Here is a 25144-nt window from a genome sequence, read left to right as displayed (position 1 = left end):
GATCTAAAACATGATACGAATTTTCACCCAATATAAGTATTTCATTGAATTTTCTCAGGTAGCTCCTCCATCAAAAATCCTTGAGAAATTTTTTTTCACGTAGGTACGTCATGAAAAAGATAATACATCAAACATCGAACCAAAGTCAAAAAAAGTAAACATGCGCTCATTGCAAGAAAGTTTTGCTTTCAACTTTGTGTTCACACTTATCGAAAAGGTAATTATAAGTATCTCACAAGGGAGGCATCCCAGACGACAGAAAAATTTTCGAACTGGGCAAAACTAAATCAAAAGAGCATACAAAAATATGTACGTCGCCAGCCGAAATATCAAGGACTCAAGATATTGTATTTTTTCCCAATTTATAGCAAATTTTTAAAAATGAAATTCGAGTGAAAAATGAGAGAAAAAAATCAAAATTTCATCAAATTGACCTAAAAAGATGGCATTTGTCACGTGCCCACTTCCGACTCCTCGAATCGATCGCAAACGGCTTCGAATCTTTTGAGCAGTTTTGAAGTCTGCAGAAGATCTTCGAAAGTTCAATTTTTAACAATATTTTACCCAATGAAGTTGAAATTTACTTTACATTCTGATTCCAACATGCTGAGTCGATTGGAGGTAATTTGGTGTCGTTCTGGAGCCTACACAGATAATTTTGAAAATCCCACATTTTCAAAAAAAGTGCCATGAAAATCGTTCAAATCAACTTTAGCATGTAGATAAACACAATGAGTGCCTTTTTGTGGCTCACTCATCCGATTACACATCATTATTCCAAAATTTGTTCTTATGGCTGGAGACTCCAAAGCGGTTTGAAACCCCTACAATCGACTTAGGGCGTTGAAAATGAAGTATGAAATAGATTTCAGTTTTTTTTTCTACCTTCGTTGGATGAAACGTTGTGGAAATTTCGACTTTCAAAAATCTGCTGGAGGCTCCAGATCTACTCTAAACTGTTGGAAACAGTTTTCAATCTATTCGGGGAGGTTTACAATAGGATACCTACACACCAAGTTTCCATTGTTTCCCATACATACGCTTTTGATTTTTAAAACTTCGACAAAAATCGTAAAATACACGTCAACATCTAAAATTTTGGCAGGTGCAAATGTACGAGTATTTTTGCATGGTCTTTGAATTTGAATTGAACCGGTTCGAAATAATTTCTGTATTTGGGAATGAAAAAAAAATGAACTTTCCAATGTACAATATGTACTCGTATTAGTTTTGGAAAATACTATACAAATTCCAACACGAAGTGCAACCTATTTTTTTTGTGAACACACTTATCTAACTAAGCAAAAAGTAATTAGTAAGCAATCACCAATATTTTCAAACGCTTCAGAACGTCATCAGGCAAATCTTGCAACATTAATGTACAAAATATTGCATAGCTTGATTTAAAAGGGACACTTGGAAACTTATTAGATACAGAATCCTGCAATTTAGTACAACAGCGACAAATATCGCATAATAGGTGATCAAGAAGGCCTAAAAGAGAAAACAGGATGTGGACCCGAACATCCAAAATACCCACCCAAAAAACGCCATCAAAACCGTACCCATTAATTTTGAAACCTCAGGTCATAGGAGAGGTCCTTTTTCGGTATGAAAAATAATGTAGTTTTCGAACTCTCAATTTCACTTGAGATGATACGCGGATGCTTCGGAATACCTCAGTTTAATTGACAGAGTGGAAAGAAGAAGAGAGCATGTTAATTTATCAGTAATCTATCATCAGATTCTTCTATGAGTATGATAACACGTGAATCATAAAAAGCAACTTACATCTGGGAACTTCATAGTCAATTTTATTCAGATGCTGATGAAAATAGGATACTCACCTAGAACAGATTAAAAAAACAAAATGCATTGTAGATTGATTGCAAAATGAACAAATACGATAATATTACAGCTAATGAAGTAGGTATTATTTGCAAGGTATTAAGGGCCTGTCAATACTATGACTGACAATTAATTTGATGAAAACTGCAATAAAAAAAAACATCAATTTACTGCAGTAGTTCAATTCTCTCAATCTAAAAACCTCTTCCTTAATCCATTTCACCAAACCAAAAATAACCAATTATGCAAATTTATTCAAAATGCTCATTCAACGACCGAAAAAAAATCATCCAGCCCGCCAGATTCTTCAAACTCTGCAATCTTTACACAACGTGAATTCAGTTTCATACCATTATGGAACTTTTAAGGCTGAAAAATATTGAATCGTACCTACTCGGGACGGTAAACATTTAGTAATGATTTCTCGAGGGTAATTTCCAAAGTATCGTTTCCCACCCGATACGCGCCCTCCATCGTTATAACCTCTTAAGTAGCGCTTCGAATCGAGTTATTCTTTTTCTTTCTTTTCTTTCCAATATTCCTACTGCAAATATTTACAAAAATATTGATTCGATAAAAAATGCGAATATATCTGCATACATTTCGCTGGTTGGTTGTGTATTTGGGAGCACAATAATATAGCGTCCCCGAAAATCTGGGTCCAGACGGGATGCCTCTCTACTCAATATTCGTTCGATTACTGAGTATTGTTGTACAGGGTGTTTCAAAGATCATTACTTAGGTAAGGCTAAAAATCCAAAAGCACGCCCTCTCTCCAAAAAAAAATCAAAATGCATCATTATTTACATACATTAAAGGGAGGATGAGGGAGATGCATTCGTTGAATTCGATTTGGAAGCCTCATATTTTTAATGCTTCCTTTCAAGGTTACTCGACAGCAATTTTCAATGCTTCATTAAATCTAAAAATTAACCCACCATATCAAAAACATATACACGACTTGAGTTCTTGAATAAAATTTTCAATTCCTTAGATAGATACTTTATAGAATAGCCAAATAAAGTAGGTTCACGATACGAGCCTCAAAAATCAAAGGTTCATCCTTATACAATGGCGACCGTCGTCGGCATCAAAAGCACACACAAACACACACAAACATGAAATCAAACCCACGCAGAAGCTAGTTCTTCATTTAAATATAACTTTAGGCGAGCACGAGTCATCTGACATGGCTGATTTGGCGGTCGAGTGATTCGACAAACACCCTATTTAGGAAAGAGCATCGCATCGTATATCGAGTCATTCAAACGAGGAAACACGAGAGAGAATCCATCCGAGTGGAAACTGCTCATCGCAATGACACGTTAATTCGAGACTACCACCGCCCCCATACGTTGCTTTACGAGTAGATTACCCCTTTGAATCCTTACATTAACCTACAGCTACCGGAAACGTAACGTAGTCCAAAACGGAACCAAAATTCACCTCAAGATACATACCACACACATGCTACACACACATAAGGTCAACTCGACGTACACGAAAATAAAAAAAAAATCTTACACAGAAACCTTAAAATCATCCCATTGGTTTCTATGGTTTCGAAAAATTTCCATCTCTTCCTAGTGTAAGCTTTGGCTGAACGTTGTACGACCTTTTGATTCAAACCTTGGAAAACAATTTCTTGTTCGATTCTTCGAGCGTAATAATATCGGCGCGTTTGGGTCGCTTTTACCAAATCATAAGGGGCGCCTTTTCTAATCCCTAATAAACACCTCTAGATATCGTTAAATTCTTCGCTCTAGACTATACGTACTACACCGAAGACGACGACGTCAGGGGTACGAACATAGCAGGCCAACAGCTTTCTCTCTCGTACCCTTTCTCATCGGGCGAAATACGGCGCCCAAAGCCGTGAAAACAATTCCGAGCTAATAACAAAATATAAGCAGCTCAAAGAAAAGGTTAATTTTCAAGAAACTCCGTTTACTGCATGCTCACTCACAGTCGCAGTCCCCTCGGTTGTTTTCACTGTGAACATTCCAGGTTCCTTTTTTTTTTCTCTCTCGTTTCTTCGGCCAGAATATCTTCAAGTCCGAGAGGACGACCGACGCATGTAGGAGGAAATTTCCTCCATTAATAAACAGTTCGATGGCCTCGTTAACGACCTACAACTATGTGAACTTTGCCGAACGCCAGAGAGCATGCGGCTATTGTTTTGCCAACCAGTGAGAATTTTCCTTCGTTCGTGTCGAATTCGCTACGAAAAATGGGAAAAGCGCAAATTTTCGTGTTTTGTACCTTTTTTTCGAAACATGTTGACCAAATTTTCAACAGCGTGAACTCAGATTCGATTACCAGGATGCGTCAATTTCTAATTTTGTTCGAAATTCCATGAAGAATAGATAACAAATCACTTTTATTTTTTTTCTTACAGAAAGAAGGGAGAGGGAGGGAATTCACTCGAATAGCTGAAATTTCTACCAAAAGTTTTCTAGAGGCACATTGCCTAGTCCTTCTCAGGGAAATAGAAAATCTGATTCACTTTCCAATGAAAGAGAACTTTCAAAGCAATCGGGTGAGTCGCTTCCTTTTTTTAAGTTGTACAGCAGTTTAGAAAAATAAGCTATAAAATCACGATCGGACTTTTCTAATTACACTTTATCTATTTTCCTGACATCTGTTCCAAAAATTGTTCAAAATTCAAGTTAAAAAAAGTAGGCACAGAAACTGATTTCATAATTTTATCCTTCTCCAGTTCACCCGAGATTATTTTTGAATTTTGAAACACTTCCTGTTTCACCTTATTTCCTCAAAAATGAATTTAAAAAACTTTTTTTTTATTTCGTGTCAGTGAAATTCTGAAGAAAGAATTGATAATGAGAGAAATAGCTCCAAAGTGATCTGAATCACGTACGATGGATTTTTTCTGAGAAAATGTTGCTTCAATATTTCTACGACCTGAAAAATTACATTTCATTCCCAGCAATAAGAAAAAGATCGGACCTGTAAGCGTTGTTTGAGCAAATCTGATTACATCTGAGCAGACCTCTACTTATCTCAACAGATAAAAGTGATTTTCTACGATTTTGAATTATTTCCCTCGCGTCACTCGGGCAATAAACCTCAAAATTCATCGAAAATCACTTTTACTCCCTAGTTGAATAAACTACTAATTTTTTCCGTTTTTGAGGGCTCCCATACACAGGAATCAGCCTTTTTTCGGAGACCGAGGGAGGTTTTGTCAATGCCAACATTTCTGATATCAACTAATGTTTGAGAACGTACGTCAAAGGGCACAAAACTGTCAAAAAGCTTTGTATAAAATTTCACCACCGCCAGAATGTCTGATCAAACAGGTCTGATCAGATCTAATCAAACAGTTTTGCAAACGAGTCTGATGTAATGCTATTATCAGCTGACCATTTTCTCCCCGGTAGCTCATAATATGATTTTTCATATAACATACATATAATACGTATCATTACAACGTTGTTATTCGATGCAAAAACTGGAACATTCTGAGCGAGTAAATAAGAAGAGGAATGAATCTCTATCCGGGAGGTAATCTAAATTTTGGATACTCCCTAGGGAGATAATCTAAAATTTTGCGATTTGGCAACACTGCTATGTTTACATTATACTGCTACAAAAGAACGCGTTGCCCCAACACCCCCAAAAAAATTAAGCAAAAATGGAGAGCCATCCACCTCCCCCTCCCACCTCGCCCTTCCGTTTGTATCCCTTATATAATTTCGGGTACGTAATTTATCTGCGAGTAGGTAACGCGTTACTTTCGTAGCATGTACATATAATGTGAACACGTTATCGGACCGTACGTACGTCGCGTCGGCCGTTCAGCTTAACAACTAGGTACAGCCACATGTTACAGGTTTGAGGTTGCAAACTGAATCGGTGAATGGTGAATCGAACTTCAGACCATTGTAGTAAATAATTGTGATTTATTTAGTGAATTTTGACATGCGTGAATTACTTAAAATGAATATTCGATGCAACCGAATCGGTGAATCGAACTTCAGACCATTGTAGTAAATAATTGTGATTTAATTAGTGAATTTTGACGTGCGTGAATTACTTAAAATGAATATTCGATTAACAATGGTGAACGATACGGTCACAAAATATATTTCACTTTAGAATTGTTGAGTTTTGATATAAATAAATCGTATGTACATTCACGATAAATGTTTAGGTAAATGAAACCTCTTTTGAAAATTATCTTCACATGTTCATTAAAATTTAATTGAATTCAAAACAAAACGTATGTATTAGTCGGTATTCCCATAATCTGCGGCAGGCGGTAGTCATTTTTGCACCTCACAACAACGTTGTATTGATAAGTATCATATGTATGTTATATAAAAAATATATTATTCAATTAGGAAGATAGAGTACGCGATCATAAACGAGTGAGATACAACACTCGGCTACGCCTCGTGTTGTATTTAGCACTCGTTTGTAATCACGCACTTTATCTCCCTAGTTGCATAATATACTATTTCTCGTTATGAGGGAGAAAAACGCCAGTATTTACTTCCAAACGATCAGAGGCCGGAGCGAAAGTAGTACTTTTTCTCCCTTATAACGAAAAAATAAATATACCTATTTTTATAATTATTGGTCTTTTCCTTCAAAAAAAGGCCCCTGTATCCAGTTCTCAAGACAAATTATGGGGGCCACGAGAGGTTTTTTCTTGAAAATGGGATTATTCAGAGGAAGTCTGACACAGTAACAGAAAAGTTTTTGGATCTTATGCTCATTCCTTCAATTTTTCAAATTTACAATTGGGAGATTTCCCAAGACTTTCATTCAAGTTTGAAAAATCAAAATTTTTCGGTTTTTTTTTGCATCAAAACCCCCAATGAAACATTTTACTGCAGTCTAGAAAGATACTCACTCAGACTCTCGTAAGACGCAAATTTAATCGAAGCTGTTCTACCCATTATTTATTTACAAGTATACTTTGCATCCATTCGCTGATTGCAAAAAAGTTTATGCTTATTGCTTATTGGCAAGTTTAGCTTTTCAATTTTCTCAAGTTTCACATTTGATCCAATGAATACTAATTGCTGATTGGCCACCGGCTGATAAATGACGAAATATGATTGAAATTCGGAATGGACTTTTGTTACACAATGGTTGATTGGTTCCGCTTAAAAACCGTATCAAAAATGAAGACACTATTTTTCGAATTTTCACACAAAATTGCCCATCTTTGAAATTGAAACAACTAGAAGCGATATACTATTATTGACATGTGGAGATGCCTTGAAAATTTATTTGCCCATAGCCCCTTCAATCTCAGAGATACTCCATTTTGTGAGAGAACGTTTTTGCTTGCCTTAAAACATTAGTCTATGGCTACCAGAAATTTCCAGATTAGGTACGTTTCAGGAAAATCCAGCTTTAAATATCTGACAGGTTGCCCCACTGAATGCACAACACGTAGGCAGAGGGCCATATCACAGGACGTTACTTATGCTTACAATTTTGCTTGAGACATCGTAGGGCCACTTCACAAACGAGCAATAATATGCGGCCACTTGCCATTTTTGTCAATTTGTGTGAAAAATTTGATTCTGTTGGCGAATTTGTGATTTGTTTACATATTAAATTTTATGTGAAGTTTATGAACGGACCACTCGAAGTCTTAAGTAAAATTTCAAGCATAAGCAACGTCCTGTGATATGGCCCAGAGTATCGTTCGTATCGACACGAGACACCTTTGATTCTTCCCTTGTCCAAAAGTTCGATATTTTGGCAAACAAATTTTTAAAAACATTTCGCTGGAGTTGTGATATTCTTATCACACGAGTAATAGTCAAAATTTTAAATAGGGACGCATACAAACCGGCTTAAAAATCTATAAACGGATAAAGGAGAATCGAAAGAAGATTTCAAAGTACACCACCAGCAAATATTCTAAAGGCTATGCTTCATTTTTCGATTTTTGGCGAATTTTTGAAAATTCAAATTTATGCTTATTTTTTTTCTCGTGAGAAAAAAAAATAAAAATTTTGGATTCGAACCGACCCAAAAATGCAGCAAAATCTATCAAAATGGTCACAAAGATGGTAAACTCGAGTTCATACGTATATAGGTGCTGAATTTAGTTTTCGCCTACACAGCATTCGAAAACAACTGGAGATATCAAAAATCTGCTAAAAGCTCCAGAAGGGTTCGAAACCATCACTAATCGATTCAGGAGGTCGAAGATAGGATAGGAGGTCAATTTTATCAAATGTTGGTGTTTTTTTTCACAAGAAACGAGCCAAATTTGAAATTTTAAAAATTTACCAAAAATCGAAAAATAAAATTTCATCATCTGAAAGTTTTGTTGATGGTGTATTTTGAGATCTTCTAATTACCTTTTACTCGATTTTAAAATTTTGGTGCCAGTTGGGATACATTCCTTTCACAGTAGTGAAAATTTAATATTTTAAAATGAAGAAACATAACATTTTGCAAAACAATACAACACGATTATACGAGTACAATCGATTGAACTTGAAAGTACAAACTTTCAGGTCAGGTAGAGTATTATTTTTTGTATTTTATTCTTGTATTAAATCAGAATTGAAATTTTTCATCATTTTTTATAGTGATGCTAAATTTGTTTCACGAAGGTAAATAATTGATAATAGGGTTGTCCACGTTTGAAAATTTTTGAAATGTTTAGGTGTCACGTCCTCGTTTTTTTCCTTCAGGGGTAAATTAGTAGTTCACAAAAAAAAAATTTAGCCAAATCGGCGATCCTCTCGGCCTCACAATGTTCTAATGGGATTTCACACAGGATTTTGCAGTTACGAAAAAAATGAGAATGCAGTTCTGACTTAATATCTTCAAAATTTAGTGTTTTGGCCACGAAATGCAAACATATGAACAACACCAAATGATTAAACCACGTTTTTAATCTGAAGGGGGCCTGCTGTAGGTGGCTATGGGCCTCTTGGAAATCGAAATTTTCATCATATGTGAGGGGGAGGGGCTGTAGTTCCTCAACGATGAACTCTTCAGAGTTGAAAATTCACCAAAACACTTTGAAGTTGTTCATGTATTGACTTTTCAAGGTCAAAATGATCAATTTCAGAGAAATCCAGTTGAAACTGAGGTCTTGCTTTTTTTTGCTTTAAAATCCTACCTATGTTAAAACCCATAAAGATACTGAAGGGCCGAGAGGCAGGGGTAAATCTGCACCAATTTTGCTGAATTTTTTTTTATGAGCTATTCATTCCCAAACGGAAAAAATGAAAGGGTGGAACAGTGAAAATTCAACAAAAAATTGAGGAGTCGGCCTGCAAAGTGACCTAACTGCAAAAAAATGATTTTGAGATAGCAACGCTATCTGATAGTTTAGGACATGCCCTACAAAAGGAATATATCACCTTCATCCAGTTTCACTCGTAACACCCCTTTTCCCCCCTTGAAAATGATAAAATTAAAAGCATGGCCTGCAAAGTGACCTTATTTTTAGGATTTTCCGAAAATGTGTTTCGTAGGGTACTGTTTGTTGAAATCAAAATTAATTTTAACCCCTTCTGAAGAAATTCAAAAATTTTGGAGACATCGAAAATCGCACTGGAGGCTCCAGAGTGATTCGAAATGGTAAAATCGTAAGTTGAGAATAAGCCACAACTCCAGTTTTAACTACCCAGCTTCCTGTACATAAAAAAATCTTGAATGAATGAATAAATCTTTGCTTTCATAAAAAATAACATACGCGATGAAAAAGCGGAGAAAATTGAGTACATATCACTAAAAAACACAAAAAAAACGTATGTGCGGCCTGCAAAGTGACCTAACTGCAGCATTTTTCATTTTTGTTGCACCCTGTAGCGAACCCGTGTTCATATTTTTCAGAAACGAAAAGGTGATTATGTGAGTGAGGGTTGACCCTTTCGATTCCCGAAAACAGATTTCGAAAATGTGACTTCATTTTCCTAGGACACGTTTTTCTCATTTATCTCGAAATCAATTTTTTGCAGTTAGGTCACTTTGCAGGCCGACTCCTCAATTGTTTACCATGTAAATGTGGACAACTGGGCCACCCTAAAGCAACCTGAAACTGTAGGTGAACAAGTTCATGAAGGACATGACCATCCAGAGACAAGGCCGAAACAATCTTAGGAAGAATCTACTACGAACAGTTGCGGAAACGGACTGGTAGAAGGTAAGTGAACGCAATTCATCTAGATTTGATGATTAACTTGAGTCAGAATATTTCAAGAATTCTTGAAAAAGTGGGAATACATTTCATTCAGAGAATACCTACTAAATGAACTTGAGAAACAAAAAACTGAAATTCTAAAAAAGTTGAAATAATAATTTTCATCAAAATACTTGACAACATTTGAAAATTTCAACTCTCGATTACCCAATGGTGAAATCATTCCACTACACCAATAAAGTTTACATTTTACACCATTGTACAACTCGACGAATCATCCAAACCACTTTTCCAATATACCCATCCCCATTCAGTAAATTATATTCCATCACCCTCGTCCTACTCATACTACACGTTCCATTTCCTAAAACACACAACAACGAAAAGAAAGTAGAAATAAAAAAATAAAAAAACACCAACACACCCACCACCGTCTTCTTGGAAGTCTACTCGTCGGGGATGGGTCGCGGTCATCGTGTTCGTAATCCTAATCACGCAACGTATTTTCTTTTTAAAGTGTCAGCAATCAGTATTATAAGGGTCTTCCCAGTGTTGTTAAATTACCGGTACTTAGGGCTTAATTTACAAGCATATTTAACCGTCGGTTGGTTGGTCGCGTTGCTTGGCTTTTTCTTCTTCCACAGCACCTCTTCTTGCACTAGGTACTTGAAAACTTGGCGCTGGTTTCAAATAAGAACCTACGTAAGTAGACGTTCCAGGGTTCCCTCCCACCTGTACTCGTAGCTCTTTTTTCCTGCAGCGACGACGACGACGACGATGAAGGAAGACCAGCAACGGCAACGCGCCGACATGCCTTTTCCACGAAATGGTCATTTTCCTTTAGTGTAGTTAATCGATGCGATACCATAGTACATACACATACACCAGAAGGAAAGCAAAAGCGAAAAAAAAGAGGCCAAAAACCCCTACCTATGTCGTTGTAGCGGAATGAGAATCGAGAAGCACACACCTCGAGTCGAGAGTAGATAAAAATGACACCTTATACGTAAACGTCATCCTTTCAGCGTGATAAGTGTGTAACGTAGGTAGTAGGTACACGTACCCGCATCATTTTCTATATACTAAAGCCTTAGAATAGAAAAACCCCGTGCTTTTTACTCTATAACTATACGTACGTATCCGAGTATAAAGCCAACCTCTTCCTTCTTTATCCGTACATATCTGCCCTTCGTATATCGTAATTCAATTACTATCCACAGAGAAGAGAATTCCTTAAACTGGATACTATACTTTTTTCCCCTATACTTCTTGCTTTCCTTCGACACCGTACGTAGTACTTTGGTCATAATAGTGTAACCTTTACACACGTCTCAGGTCATCCGAAAAGCTATAGGTAATGCTACGTGAACGTTATCAACGTTAAAACATGACGTTTACTTACACGTAACGCCATATCAAAAGTAAAACGTCTAAACTTGTCAAACTTTCGCCTTCTATTGTCGACACACACACAATCATCTTTCCTTCCTGAAGTTGTTGTATAGGTTCTTCATCGATGATATGGCTAATTTCAGCGGTCATTTCCAGCCTTCAACCTCTCATTGGACCCTACCCTGTGACGAAGAGCTCAGAGGTGAGGGGTGGGATATGACCACAAAAAAACTAGCGATTACGAGTTGAAATTTAATTCATTCGCACGAACGATGCCAAGTATTCGATCATGCGTGAATATCGGAGACGTGCAAATCGCCAGGGCAGCACGATCCCGAAATGCCGGTCTTAGAGTACGTGGGTATTTCGACTGCAGGAAAAAATCGGGCTACATATGTGATTACGTGAATGTGGCACTTACCAATATGAAAAGGGGAGTAAAAAAATCACACGTAGGTGGCTGGCGGTGGCACTCAGTTGAAATCAGATGTACGATTCGCACCACTTTGCGGTCACGCCGGGCACGTTTTTTCGCGATCGCGTACGTATGAATTTCGTCACACTATCGGCCAAGTGGAGTAATTGGACGGTGGTGCGGATACGCGCAGCACGCCGATTCGATTACGTACATCGATAATCGAGATAATTACGAAAAATCCACCCTTGTGCGTGCATACGAACCGAACAGCGAGCCGAAATATGTCGTTTTTTTTTGGGTGGGGCTAACACACTATGGTAGCGATAGCCGTATAGACGGACGGACTCGTTCAGCGATTTCGGCGAAAAATCTGCAACTTCATACGTCACGGCTGAAAAGCCCACAACTGACAAAATATACTGGGAAGCCGTCCGAGATCCCGGCCAAACACAGGGGCGTCATTTTAAAGAACATGCGTATACTATACACATCGCGACGACATCGTTCGCGAACGATTCCCCGCAGTCGAGGAAAAAGCACGTTCCACGTTTAGCCGAAAAGCTCGACTCGAGCCGAGTATACGCGCCCTCCTCGTCGCAGCTTTTCCCAAAAGCCACCGCCACCCCCGCCTACGCGTTACCGCACCTCTCTAGTACTAGTGCTTTTCTTTCTTTCTCGATCGCAAGCCCTTAAAACTCGCTCACACCCTGTCGTCGTTCGCTCTCACTCTCTCTCTCGTGTACGCCGCCGCCGCCACCCTTCGCGATATAGTACACGGTTTTTTCTCTTCCTCTTCTCTCCGGCGCGGCTCGGCGGACCTCATCTATCTAGCTCCTTCTCTCTTGTATACACGCCACCGCACGTACATATATACACATTGAAACGAAGAGCACCGGTGCAGGGGGTACGCGGGCCAAGTACACAGCGCCGTGCGTCGTCGCTAGTCAACCAACGATGCCGATGCCTCCTTCACGTCGTCGTCGTCGTCGTAGCAGTCGACATCGTCGGCCCTCGGCCCGCCGCACCAGCCCGACCACCGTAGCCCGAGTTACACTATTTCACCACGGCAGCTGGCACTGCTCATTAGCTAAAATAACCCGGCTTTATTTTGCTCAATTAATCTATTTAGCAGATCGATATAATCGCCTTCGTTTGATTACTCTTATTATACGTGCCAAATGCTCGCTTCGTCGCAATTAGCCCCCCCTCGTCGCAGACTCCATTTACAGCACGTTCGCGGCGGCGTTTGATGACGCGGATCTATGGACATTTTTGACAGCGTCGAAATCTTCTAATACGACCCTAAAAGATGAACCCACTATACGTATAGGGTGTCGAGTGAACAATGCGAAGTGGCTGAATTTTGATACAGCTAACCAGATACGATACCTAGTACTTAGGGCCTACTACTGCGAAAACATAACGCAAGAACTAGTTGCCCACTAGTGAAAATAAAGGAACAAATGACCACTGGAAAAAACGATGAGTTGTTCTTTTTACAAAGACTCGATAAATTAAAATCTTTTCCAACCAAGAAAAAGAAGTCCCAGCTCTGTAACTTTTGATTGATATATCTCAAAAACAAAGCCCCCCCCCCCCCCAAAAAAAACCACCTACTAACAATCAACAAATGAGCTTCTTCAGCTCCATAAATTTGTTCGTGTCCAATGATCTTGCAGCTTCCCTAATTTTTTCCAAAAGTCGATTGTTTACCATGAAATTTCTGTTTAAAACTGAAAACCAATAGAGATGAAAATGTGTCAATTCTGTTAAAATGAACCTAAATCCATTCAACATTTACTATTCATCTACCCTAAACTACAGGGTAGCCCAAAAGTCTTTGACCGCGTGTTTTTTTTTGTTTTCTAAGCAAAAAAAAAACAAGCGGTCAAAGACTTTTGGGCCACCCTGCACACTGTACAGCCAAATGAGACTATCACTACAAATAGACCCAAACTCATGACCATCCCAGGCAACCCTTCTGAAATCCGAAAACTCATAACTTTACAATGTAAAAAACATCAATCTCATAAACCAAGTATAAAACTCTCTTCGCCGGGGTGCAATGATTTTGCAATTATAAACAGAAACACCCCAAAATAATTTTTTTTAAAAAGCCACCAATACAAGGAACTTTCAGACACTCTGCTATTGAGATATTTGTATGCCAAGTAGGTAATCCTTCACTTTTTTTCTTCTTTTAAAATCGCTTTTTTGTGATGACTTTACAAAAAATATCGATAGATTCAGAGAGTAAGTAGACAAAAGGAAGCCAACACTAGTGTGGAGTGAAATAAAAAACGCATCCTGGATTTTGACGAAACGTGGTGAGGAATTCTCCTCAGATTAGGAAACTATGCACTAAAACACTCCCTAAATGAGCTGGGAATACTCAAGTTACAATCATTTTTGAGAAAAAAATTGCGTCGAAATTTTTTCCCGCTATTTTTGAATACGATATAGCCTGTGCAGAATTCCAGCCCTCCTCCCCCTAAAAATATGCGATTCAAGTTCCCAAATCTCATTGGCCTGTTTACTTTGAGATTATACACCACTTTTAGAACTCTACAAGCGACTTGAAGATTAATGGATCTCAAAAATTTTATTTTTTTTGATCAATTTTCTGGAAATTTTCATTTATTATAATTTTTCTATTGGAGAAAAATAATGTTGGATTCATACTCAGCGAGTCAAAATATCCCAATCACCGCATATTATACGGTCTTTTTGATGAAATCGTCCAAATTCACTTATTCGGGGTTGATTTTTACAAGTCACTTGCCAAGGATTAGAAGTGGTGGGTACTGAATTTTCAAATAAATGGTCCAGGGAGGTTCAGAAACCCAAATCGCACCATATAAAGAGGGAAGGGGTGGTCGAAGGAGTTGTAAGTTCACAAGTAACAGTATACAAAAAAATGGCAAAAAAGTCACTTTTTTTCAAAAATCACGCCACTGAGGACTCCTGGCTCAGCTCACTGTACATACAGACAGAGGGTTCAATTTTTTTTTTGTATCCTTCTACTCAAAGTAAACTTTTTCGCAAATTTTCGTCAAAATCCAGAAAGCGTTTTTTTTCTACTTTTATTGTAATAAACTCTTTTTTTCTTATAATATTATGTACTCGAATTTAAAAGTAAGGCAACCACTTGAAGCGTTCGCCTCCGATTTGAACGGGAACGTGATTTTTCAACAGAACATAGTCTGAATGAATCCCTTGTGAGTCGTGACCAGAATTTCAGCTACCCAAATTGATTTTCCAATTTTTGATAAATTTTTGAAAATCCACATACTACTCCGAACTCGATATTCAACCACCCAAGCTAATTTACGAATGTCAAGTAGGTAATCCTTCAATTTTTTTCTTCTTTCAAAATCGCTTTTTTGTGATGACTTATTTACAAAAAATGTCGATAGATTCAGAGAGTAAGTAGACAAAAGAAAGCCAACACTAGAGTGGAGTGAAATACAAAACGCATCCTGGATTTTGACGAAAACTGGCGAGGAATTCTCTTCAGATTAGGAAACTATGCACTAAGACACCTAAATGAGCTGGTAATACTCAAGTTACAATCACTTTTGAAAAAAAAATAGCGTCGAAATTTTTTCCCGCCATTTTTGAATACGTTATAGCCTGTGCAGAACTCCAGCTCCCTCCCTCCCCCCAACTAAAAATGTGCGATTAAAGTTCCCAAATCTTCCTGGCCTACTTACTTTGTGATTATACACCACTTTTAGAACTCTCCAAGCGACTTGAGGATCGACGGATCCCAAAAATTTTATTTTTTTTGATCAATTTTCTGGAAATTTTCATTTATTATAATTTTTCTATTGGAGAAAAATAATGTTGGATTCATACTCAGCGAGTCAAAATATCCCAATCACCGCATATCTATTATACGGTCTTTGTGATGAAATCGTCCAAATTCACTTTTTCGGCGTTGATTTTTACAAGTCGCTTGCCAAGGATTAAAAGTGGTGGGTACTGAATTTTCAAGTAAGTAAATGGTCCAGGGAGGTTCAGAAACTAAAATCGCACCATATAAGGAAGGAAGAGGATGGTCGTACGGGGTTGTGCACAAGTAGGTAACAGTATCAAAAAATGACAAAAAGTCGAGTTTTTTTTTCTTCAAAAATCATCCCACTGAGGACTCCTGGTTTAGGTCACTGTACATAGACATACAGATAGAGCGCTCAAATTTAATTTTTTTTTCATCTTTTCTACTCAAAGTAAGTAAACTTTTTTGCCAATTTTCGTCAAAACCCAAACCACATTTATTTTGTCTATTCTCATATGGTAGTAATTTATCACTTTCTTTCTTAGTTAATAAGTCTAAAAGTCAAATTAGCCTCCTTGAAATTAAATTTTGCTATCGCTATTCTTTCTGAATATCCTTTGAATTTCTGGGTTAGAAATGAACTTTAATAAATCAAAAATTCTAAACAGAAATTAAGAAATAAATAAGATGAAAGTAGAAGAAAATTACGTATTATTGAAAAAATAAATGAGGTGATATACCTGGGACAATATTGTTATCTTTAGAAAATAGGAGCGAAAAAGAAATAAACAGCAGAATCTCTCCAGGCTGAAAAATATCATGAAGGAACCATTTAAATTGGAAAATCTACAATTTCATTTACAACAGTCATTATGAGGGGGTAGCTCGTGACCGTACCAAGTGGCAGCGCTAGGGCCTAGAACTATAAGTTGTTTATGTAAAACTATATTTATGTAATGGTGTTTTTATCTTTTACTTGAAATGATACTGTAATGTAGTTCTAATAAAGGCTATTCGATTGATTGAAGTCTAAAAGTAGAAAAACCACTTGAAGCATTCGCCTCCGATTTGAACTGGAAAGTGATTTTTCAAGAGAAAATAATATGTAGGTATAGTCTTAATCCTTTGTAAGTCGTGACCAAAATTTCAGCTAGGTACCCAAATTAATTTTCCAATTTTTGATAAATTTATGAAAATTCACATACTATGGTATTCTGAAGTTGGAGTTTTTTCTTTTGAAAATGTACAGAACTCGATATTATAGGTAACCACCCAAGCTAATTTTCACCTTCTGGAGAAATTTTAAAAAAACTGCAAAATACGTCATTTTCCATAATTTTTCTCAACAAAAAAATAGCCTAAGACAAACAATTATAGATTTTCAAAAATTCACAACTTAAAAAATCGAGTTGGGAAGCTGAAATTTAGATTTTGGTGGTTCTTTTTTTTTGGGGGGGGGGTGTTTCAGGTCATGTTTCTTTCGATAATTTGCTTTCCTGTTCAAAACGGAGACGTGCATCTCAGCTCAAGTGTATTTTCGAAAATTCCTATCTCCCACTCAGCCTGTTCAGAAACTGCAAGAAATAAAATTTTGCCTGTACTCCAATCATAGGCCATAGGTGTACAAATGTGAACACAACAGGTGATGGATGATTACCGGACATTTTCCCGAATCCACTTTACCGAAAGACAAAATCCTGATTTTTTAAAATCCCGAATCCATGTACCCGAACTACTAACTCGAACGCCTATATCCTGAACGCCCTCATTATCCTGGGATGATGCGTAAGCTTAGACCCTCATGGAAGTGCTCCTCTATGCGCTTTGAATCTAAACACAAAAAGGGAAAGGTGTCTGCAAGAGCATGTACATATTAGTAGAATCAATGCATGCAGAAGTATTCCTATTAAAAATCAACTTCATTTAAACTAAACTGTTTTTTAAGCAAAAATTTATATCAAAAAATGTGGGAGCCCATTGGGCCCTCAAAACAAATACAAGTCGGTAATAGAATAGATGATGAAATCACGTTTTATGAAACCTGTACTAGAGATGCGTTTTGCTATTTATAGGATGAGAAAGAAGGCAAAACGTAGTAGTCTTGAAATATGTTCTGCAATGGAAGAGTACCTATTTACAAATATTGGATGATAGATAAATTTCGGAGGTTCGTTTGTTCTATGATAATAATTGCGCCAGTCATCGAAAAATAAATCGATGATCGGTTTATTGCTGCATTTTTTCAAAAGCTCAACTCATATTATTCAGAAAATAACTTCGAACTTCCTTCTCAGTGGTCACTTTTATGACAGTAGATTCAGTTCATGGCATTATTGAACAATGTTATTTTTAGAACATTTGAAACCATCAAAAAGGAGCAAAGGCAACTTGTGGTCAAAGTTGATTAACAAAAAATCAGTAGATTTCAAACAAAACTCAAGTAAAAAATTCCAATAAGACTGAAAAGCCCATAATATGGTAAACCCTTGTGTTGTGGGCAGTATAAAAGCTCTTTATATCATAGGCTTGAAAGTGGGTGAGTAGGTGTAGGTGTAGGTGCAAAATTCGAATACCAGAAAGGCACACACATGATCAAAAAGAGGTCACAGATGGGGTAAATCTGGCTGATAACACGTCAGATGAAGCATACTACAGCAAAGGATACCAATACCACTAGCTCCAACCTTGGTGAGTGGATTTTTGATGCGAGAAAATCTCTTCTAGCCACACATCGGCGACACAAGCCCGAGTAGGCTGTGGTACCTACACTTTGTTAAATATCGAAACAACCTTCACAAAAGGAGAGTTCGATTCGGGTTAACATCGTCGTCGCGTCGGTGTGAAATTAGAATTTGATTTTGAAGGTAAACGAGCGACTTTATAAACGCTATTAAACTGTCAGAATTTAATGTCTCCCCGGAGGTAAACCGATGACGATAAATAGCTCGGTAGCGATATAATACCAACTATACTTCTTCTCCTAAATGTACACTTCGTACAGCAACAGAAATATTATTATAGAGAAACGATTGCCTCGCAAATGCCTCTATATAAACCAATACACCCGGCTTTGAAAAAAATATACACTGAACTGTATCATAAAAACGACACAACAACTTCGATACTCGAGTCGAAGCTTGAGAAACAAGAACTTCAAACGTGATAATGGTTTAAAAAGGGAAAATATCGTACATATTTGAATTCGATGTTTGAAAATAAATGGGAAGTCGTGGCAAACAAGTGAGAAAGGGTGAAGAATGGAAGAGGCGAAGACCCGAGTGTCTTTATTGAATCACCAAAATTGACGTAATTTTTACTCGTTGGATGAAAAGCACACAGCTCAAAGTCGTGGTTTTTTACTCTCTATCATTTAATGATAATATAATCCATCTGAAGAGCGCTTTTTCTTTATTAAAGTAAAAGGATCGAAATTATTCTTTTGAATGTTTTGCTCAAGTATATAAATGTTAATTATTTGTCAAAAAGTACGATAAACATAATTGGAAGAATTAAAAACGTGAGAGGTAGAGGAAAGAAGTGAGAATTTTTTTCCAAATTAGGGCTTCTCTTGTCCAAAAATTGCATTAATTAATAGAAAAATCAAATAATGATCAATTACTGGCTCAAAAAAAAACTCATTTCTAGTTAGATTTCAAGCCAATAATTGAAATACTCGAGTGGGGATTCAATTGCAACATGTGAGGTGTTAAACAGCTATAGGTACACTGCTGATCAAAATTTCAATTGAGCCATACTTCCTTCCAAAGTCCCCTGCGTATGTAGTCTACTTTTTTCCAAAATTCACAACTGATTTCATACGTTAAAGTCGACTCTTGACTGAAAAATCAACTCTAGCAATAACACACACACACACCAAAGAGGCAAGAGCAAAATCAATACGGCCAAGTTAGCCGCTTAGCTTTTTTACTCTGGCGGCGAGGCTTGTCGCAGTCGAATAAAAAAATATAAAAAGTTACGAATTAAGTTTTTAATTTCGGCCAAGTTTTTCTTATTCTCTCTCTTTTTCTTCTTCTTCCACTTCAGCATGTTTTTCAGCTTCTATGATCAATATTGTATAATTAGTTTTGTTTTGTTTGTTGTTTGTTGGATAGTCTTTCTCTCTCTTACACTCGAAAGAAGTAATTTTTAAATGGAAAATAATTTATTAAATGTTTTCCATAGTGAATTTCAAAGTGGTTAGTGATGCGAATACCATGTTGGTTGTTTCAAACATTATAATAATCGTGTCGCCAGATGTTTGGAGTATAATGTTGCAGAAGTGTTGGATTTTTCTATAGATAATTACCTACTTTAGTATCAATTTTTATACCTATAGCTTTGGCATTAGCTGTATGGTTGTTAGATCATGTGAACGCCCACCCCTCCTGGGAGGTGTTTATCAGTTTTCAAGTAGTTCGAGTAAAACACCTTTGCCTAACGTATACCAATAACAATGAAAAGAGTAAAATTGAAAGTAAGTGATTTATTTCATTTTTTTGATAATAAGTACATTCGAAGATTTCTGAGAACATATATGATTTTTTCTGTTTCAGGATAATGCCATAAAAAAATTACTTCAAGAGAAAGTGTTGCACAAATCACAGATTCAGGAAGCTCTACTAAAAACAGCTCTTAAGGATGTGAATTGTTCAATTCACCAGAAAAAATTGAAAATTACAGTGTATTATCTACCAGTTATTGAAGCAGCAGTAACATCAGCTGAACCCGTCGTGCTGTCATGTGGTGGGAAAACTTTCAATTTTCCCCCTCATGAAATATGTATATTCAGTTACTTCAATAATCGACTAATTTTCATTTTGTGATGCATTTTTGCAGAAGAAACCGAAAACATCAATTCACTACCTACAAATTCTACACCTAGGCGGTATTTCCGCAAGTTTGGAGACATCAAAGAGGAAGATGTAGTGACTCCCAGGCACGCTGTTCTAGCCTTGAGAATGGCGAAGGCAGAACTTACCAAGTGCAGAAAGAATCTGCACACTGCAGAAAATAAAGGTTAATTGATTAGAACTCAAGATAACAGACTTGGAATCAGAACTTCGTGATTTTCAATCCAAAGAGCTAATGTCTGCAGATTCCTTTAAGAATATCCTGGGAGGTAGTAAAAATATGTTTTGTACTTTCATTTCTAGCCTTGAGAATGGCGAAAGCAGAACTTACCAAGTGCAGAAAGACGCTGCACAAAGCAGAAAATAAAGTTAATCGATTAGAATTTAAGATAACAGACTTGGAATCAGAACTTTGTGATCTTCATTCTTCAATCCAAAGAGCTAATGTCTGCAGCTGTCCTTAAGAATATACTGGCAGGTAGTAACAATATGTTTTGTACCTTCATTTCTAGCCTTAAGAATGGCGAAGGCAGAACTTACTAAGTGCAGAAAGAAGCTGTACAAAGTAGAAACTAAAGTTCATCGATTAGTATCTAAGATAACAGACCTGGAATCAGAGCTTTGTGATCTTTAATCTAAAGATCTAATGTCTGCAGGTATGCCAACCTCAAAAAGCACAATTTTGAGCAACTCGTCTTTATTTTTAGATTGTTAGTGGTATTAGAACTCACTTTGAAAGAAAAAAAAAGTAATTTATCAATTTATGACAAATCAAGTTAGAAGAAGAATTCAATGGACATAAAAAATTGAACCACTTCTGCGCTCTCAAGTTCATAGGAGATGATCCACAAACTCTTCTATATTTCTTAGATAGGTATTACAGAATAGAAGGGAAAGGAGGAAAATTACTGGACAAATATCAAATTCAACAAGCCATCAGCTATTTGCTGATTGCAAGATAGTTTTTGCATTTACTTTCACCATATTGGTTGATGGTTGCATTGGTTGCTCAATTTGCTTTTAAATATCAACTAGAAGCTGATTTTTCATATTTTCTTGATCTTTTTTATAATTCATAAAGTGAATGTACCTACTACCCAGACTCGCTACTTTTATTAAAATCAAGTCGAATAAATTTCTTGTAAATTAGAACATTCAACTAAATAAAATCATCCGTACAAGAATAAAAAAACATCAAAAATTAAATTCCAAATCAGTCCCAAATTTGATTTTGATAAAAAGTAATTGCTGATTACCGTTATGTCAAAATACTGTTTGTTGATTGGCTATACTTAAACTGAAAACTTCATAAATTTATTGTCATTTAAAAATTGCGTAAACATTTCTGATCAATACAGTGCTAATATTTCTAATCATCCCAAATGTAAACAACTGCTGGTTAATTTTTCAAATTTGGCGCCAAAATATTGCTAAGCATTATAATAAAATCGTCATTTCTAAGAAAGTAAGAAATACTATAGCAACTTACACTACAGCCAGTAACTTCTAGTCATGTATTCTAATACTGATGAGAGTGATGAAAATGCGTAACTCACCTAAAACAGACAAAAACAACAAAATTCATTGTAGATTGGTTGCAGATCAACAATTATAATATCACATTTCAAAGTTTTATCTGCAGGTGAAGGGCTCGTTAACACGGGTTGAGGATGAAAATGAGGTATTTTCAGTATTTCAAAAATCATACTCTAAAAATTGGAAAATTTGTAAGTTCAGCACTGGTAGTTCTTTAGAGTGAAAATCCCATCTGTGTGGGAAATTTTGACACTGCTGTTTCCCACAAATGTGATGAAGGTGTTTGGTTCAACCTTCAACATAAAAACTTTCAAAATTTTTCTGTTGAATTTCTCAGAGATGATAAAGGGTTAATTGATAAAAATTCTCTGCTACCAACGGTTTGAAAAAATTGACACTCTCATCCCCTTCCCAGACTTCTTCGTAATTCGAGTGCAGTTGATATTACTTCAAGATCACACGGTCTTTCCTTTTCCCACAATCATCAAGAAAAACAATCAGATGCCACGAAATCTCACAAAATTATCCTAGCAGCAACAACGACATTACAAAAGACGAACATTGCTTTCTGTGCAACTTGAAGAAGAAGAAGAAGAAGTAGTCGAAATTGGGAAAATATTCCAGATTAAACGCAAATGTGAAAATCTAGACAGTTGGGTACTGGGTAGGGTAGATTTCGTGTATGTGGAAAGAAAACACGATTTAATCGTACAATATAGACTGAGTGTGGCCGCCACCGTCGCCGGATGAGGGTGAAGGTGACATCGAGGGGTATTATTGTTATCGAAGATATAAACTGGAAACACGACTAAGTCTAAATGGATTTGTGGTGAAAAGTTTTGCTTTGGTAGGTTCGACTTCGGCAGTATAATTCGGTGTGACTTATTGTGAAGCGGAGGATAAATTACAAAAGCCGAGATGGCAGTACTACGAGGAAGACGTGATTCGTTATATTTGAAATTATTATGCGGAAATATTGGCAACGTGCAGTTGTAAAAAGTATCAGCAACTCGGGTATACTCGTAGTATACGGTATACGCAGGGTGCTTTTGGGAATACAACACTGCGGTCTTAGCAAGTTAGACAGTAAAATTTTGTTCACGATGCGATGTCCTCTCTCCGTATCGTAATACATGTTACATTGCGTTGTTGGTTGTGATGTGGTTAGATATTTGTTTCCAGCAGAAAAGTACATACATATATCGATATGAGAGAAACGACAAACCGAATACGTGCGGTTTTCAGAAAAACAAACGAAATATTAAGATTCAAATTGAAAATATTATGAAGATTCGAACTTTTGAAGATGGGGTTGAAATGATATAAATTAGAAGGATCGTTCTATTTTGTTTTGTAATTTTTTTGGTATATTTTTTTTGCCAGTTGCGATGATATTGATTACAGCACATAGGTAAGGTTATACGCAAAGTTTTGAGTTAAAACTAGCTTGATAAAAATTTAACCTTTCTGTTTCAATCATTATTTACTCGTACTAATTTTTGAATTGGCTTTGAAAATTGAAAAAATCAGCGATGAAGAGACTAAAACCTAATACTTAATTAATCTGACACAAGGTGTAATCTGAAAATCGAAGGAAAAAATATCTATCCAAATTCGCAAAATTTCAAATTTTTGACCATGACTCCCGGAATAACTTTTTTGAGACAAATAAATTAAGTCCTCCTACAAAATTGTCTATCTCATGTCCATAACTGATCTTCATAGTCCGTTCCAGAATTGAAAAAACAAAAAAAAACAGGCTGATTGCAAGAAAAGTTTTATTCATCTGCTTTAAAGCAAGAGCCCCAAAAACAAACATCAAAGAGAAGTGCCCACATTTGGCCACTTACCCTAATGTGGTGACTCAGGTGTTCAACTGGAAAACTCAAGATCCAAAGCAGTTCAAGGATCGAAAAAACAATAGAATAGGCTGATTGCAATAAAAGTTTTATTCATCTGCTTTAAAGCAAGAGCCCCAAAAACAAACATCAAAGAGAAGTGCCCACATTTGGCCACTTACCCTAATGTGGTGACTCAGGTGTTCAACTGGAAAACTCAAAATCCAAAGCAGTTCAAGGATCGAAAAAACAAAAGAATAGGCTGATTGCAAGAAAAGTTTTACCTACTTGCTTTAGAGCAAAAGCTCCAAAAACAGACATCAAAGAGAAATACCCAAAGGACACCTACCCTAATGTGGTCACTCAGGTGTTCAACTGAAAAAATTAAAAGCCAAGTAGGGATTTTGCTAAGTTTGATATGAATGAATTGTCTTTAAGTACTTAAAACAATCAATGTGCGGTAAATTGCAGGAAGTTGGTTTTTCATTCTATTTTTAGATGATATAGGTTGTTAAGTACTCACATCACCGAAATTATGACATTTAAGCCAAAGTTTGGCACAAATTTTCCCATTTTCCTCAAAAGTGGCAACTTAGAATGTAAAGGCAAAAATCTCACCAAATCGAAAGCCAAATTTTGGTGCATATAATTCCCTATTTTGGATTCCTCGAATCAATTAAAAATGGTTTCGAACCGTTTTGAGAAATTCAGAAGCCTTCACCAGATTTTTCAAAGTTGAAATTTCCGCAAAATTTTACCTAATGAAGCTGGAAAATTGGAATTTTCGTTATGAAAGGCATTTAATAAGAATCTGGAATTTCCAAAATGTCACTGACGGTTCCAGAACGACTTGAAACCACCTTCAGTTGATGTGGAAATTTTAGTATAACGTAAATTTTTACTTCTGAACTTCATTTCGGTCAAATTTTGTGGGAATTGCAACTTTGAAACCCAGCTGGAGGCTCCAAAACTGCTCAAAACTAGTTGAAACTATTTTCAACCGATTCGGCGGATCAAAAATAGGGTAAGTTATACACTAAAATTCAGCTTTCTAAATCAATTTCATGGAATTTCATTCTTGATTTTTTTCAAGTGGCCATTTTAAGGCACTTTTCAGTGGCTACTTTAGGGCTTTTGCGATTTTTAAATGGCTACATTTGGGTTTTAAAATGCAACTTTAAAACAAAATTACGTATTTCGACTTCCGATCAATTTTTTTCAAAAATTAAGTGTTTAACAGGTAAGAAATTTTTTCAGTTTTTTATTGATAGGTGTATTACATTTCAAATTTTAATTTTGAAAGGTGTTTTAAGGACGATTATAAACTTTTTCGTT

The 25144-nt window shown here is 36.5% G+C and overlaps 1 protein-coding gene across 10 annotated transcripts in view; it reads right to left on the bottom strand.

Moving 5' to 3' along the window:
• tutl (turtle) overlaps positions 1–25144 on the bottom strand; it is a 327343-nt gene that overhangs the window by 91272 nt on the left and 210927 nt on the right. Inside the window, exon 1 of one of the 10 annotated variants that reach the window (XM_065357960.1) lies at positions 11811–12543. The exons of the other annotated variants lie outside the window; for them this stretch is intronic. The gene's annotated coding sequence lies outside the window, so the exon portion shown is untranslated. Of the gene's footprint in view, positions 1–11810; positions 12544–25144 lie in introns of those variants that run through there. 10 annotated transcript variants of the gene reach the window in all.

Source organism: Planococcus citri, chromosome 3 (genome assembly GCF_950023065.1).
Source record: "Planococcus citri chromosome 3, ihPlaCitr1.1, whole genome shotgun sequence".
In the NCBI taxonomy this organism is placed as follows: Eukaryota; Metazoa; Arthropoda; class Insecta; order Hemiptera; family Pseudococcidae; genus Planococcus; species Planococcus citri.
Note: the sequence above shows the minus strand (reverse complement) of the source record. Positions and strands in the feature narration are given on the sequence as shown.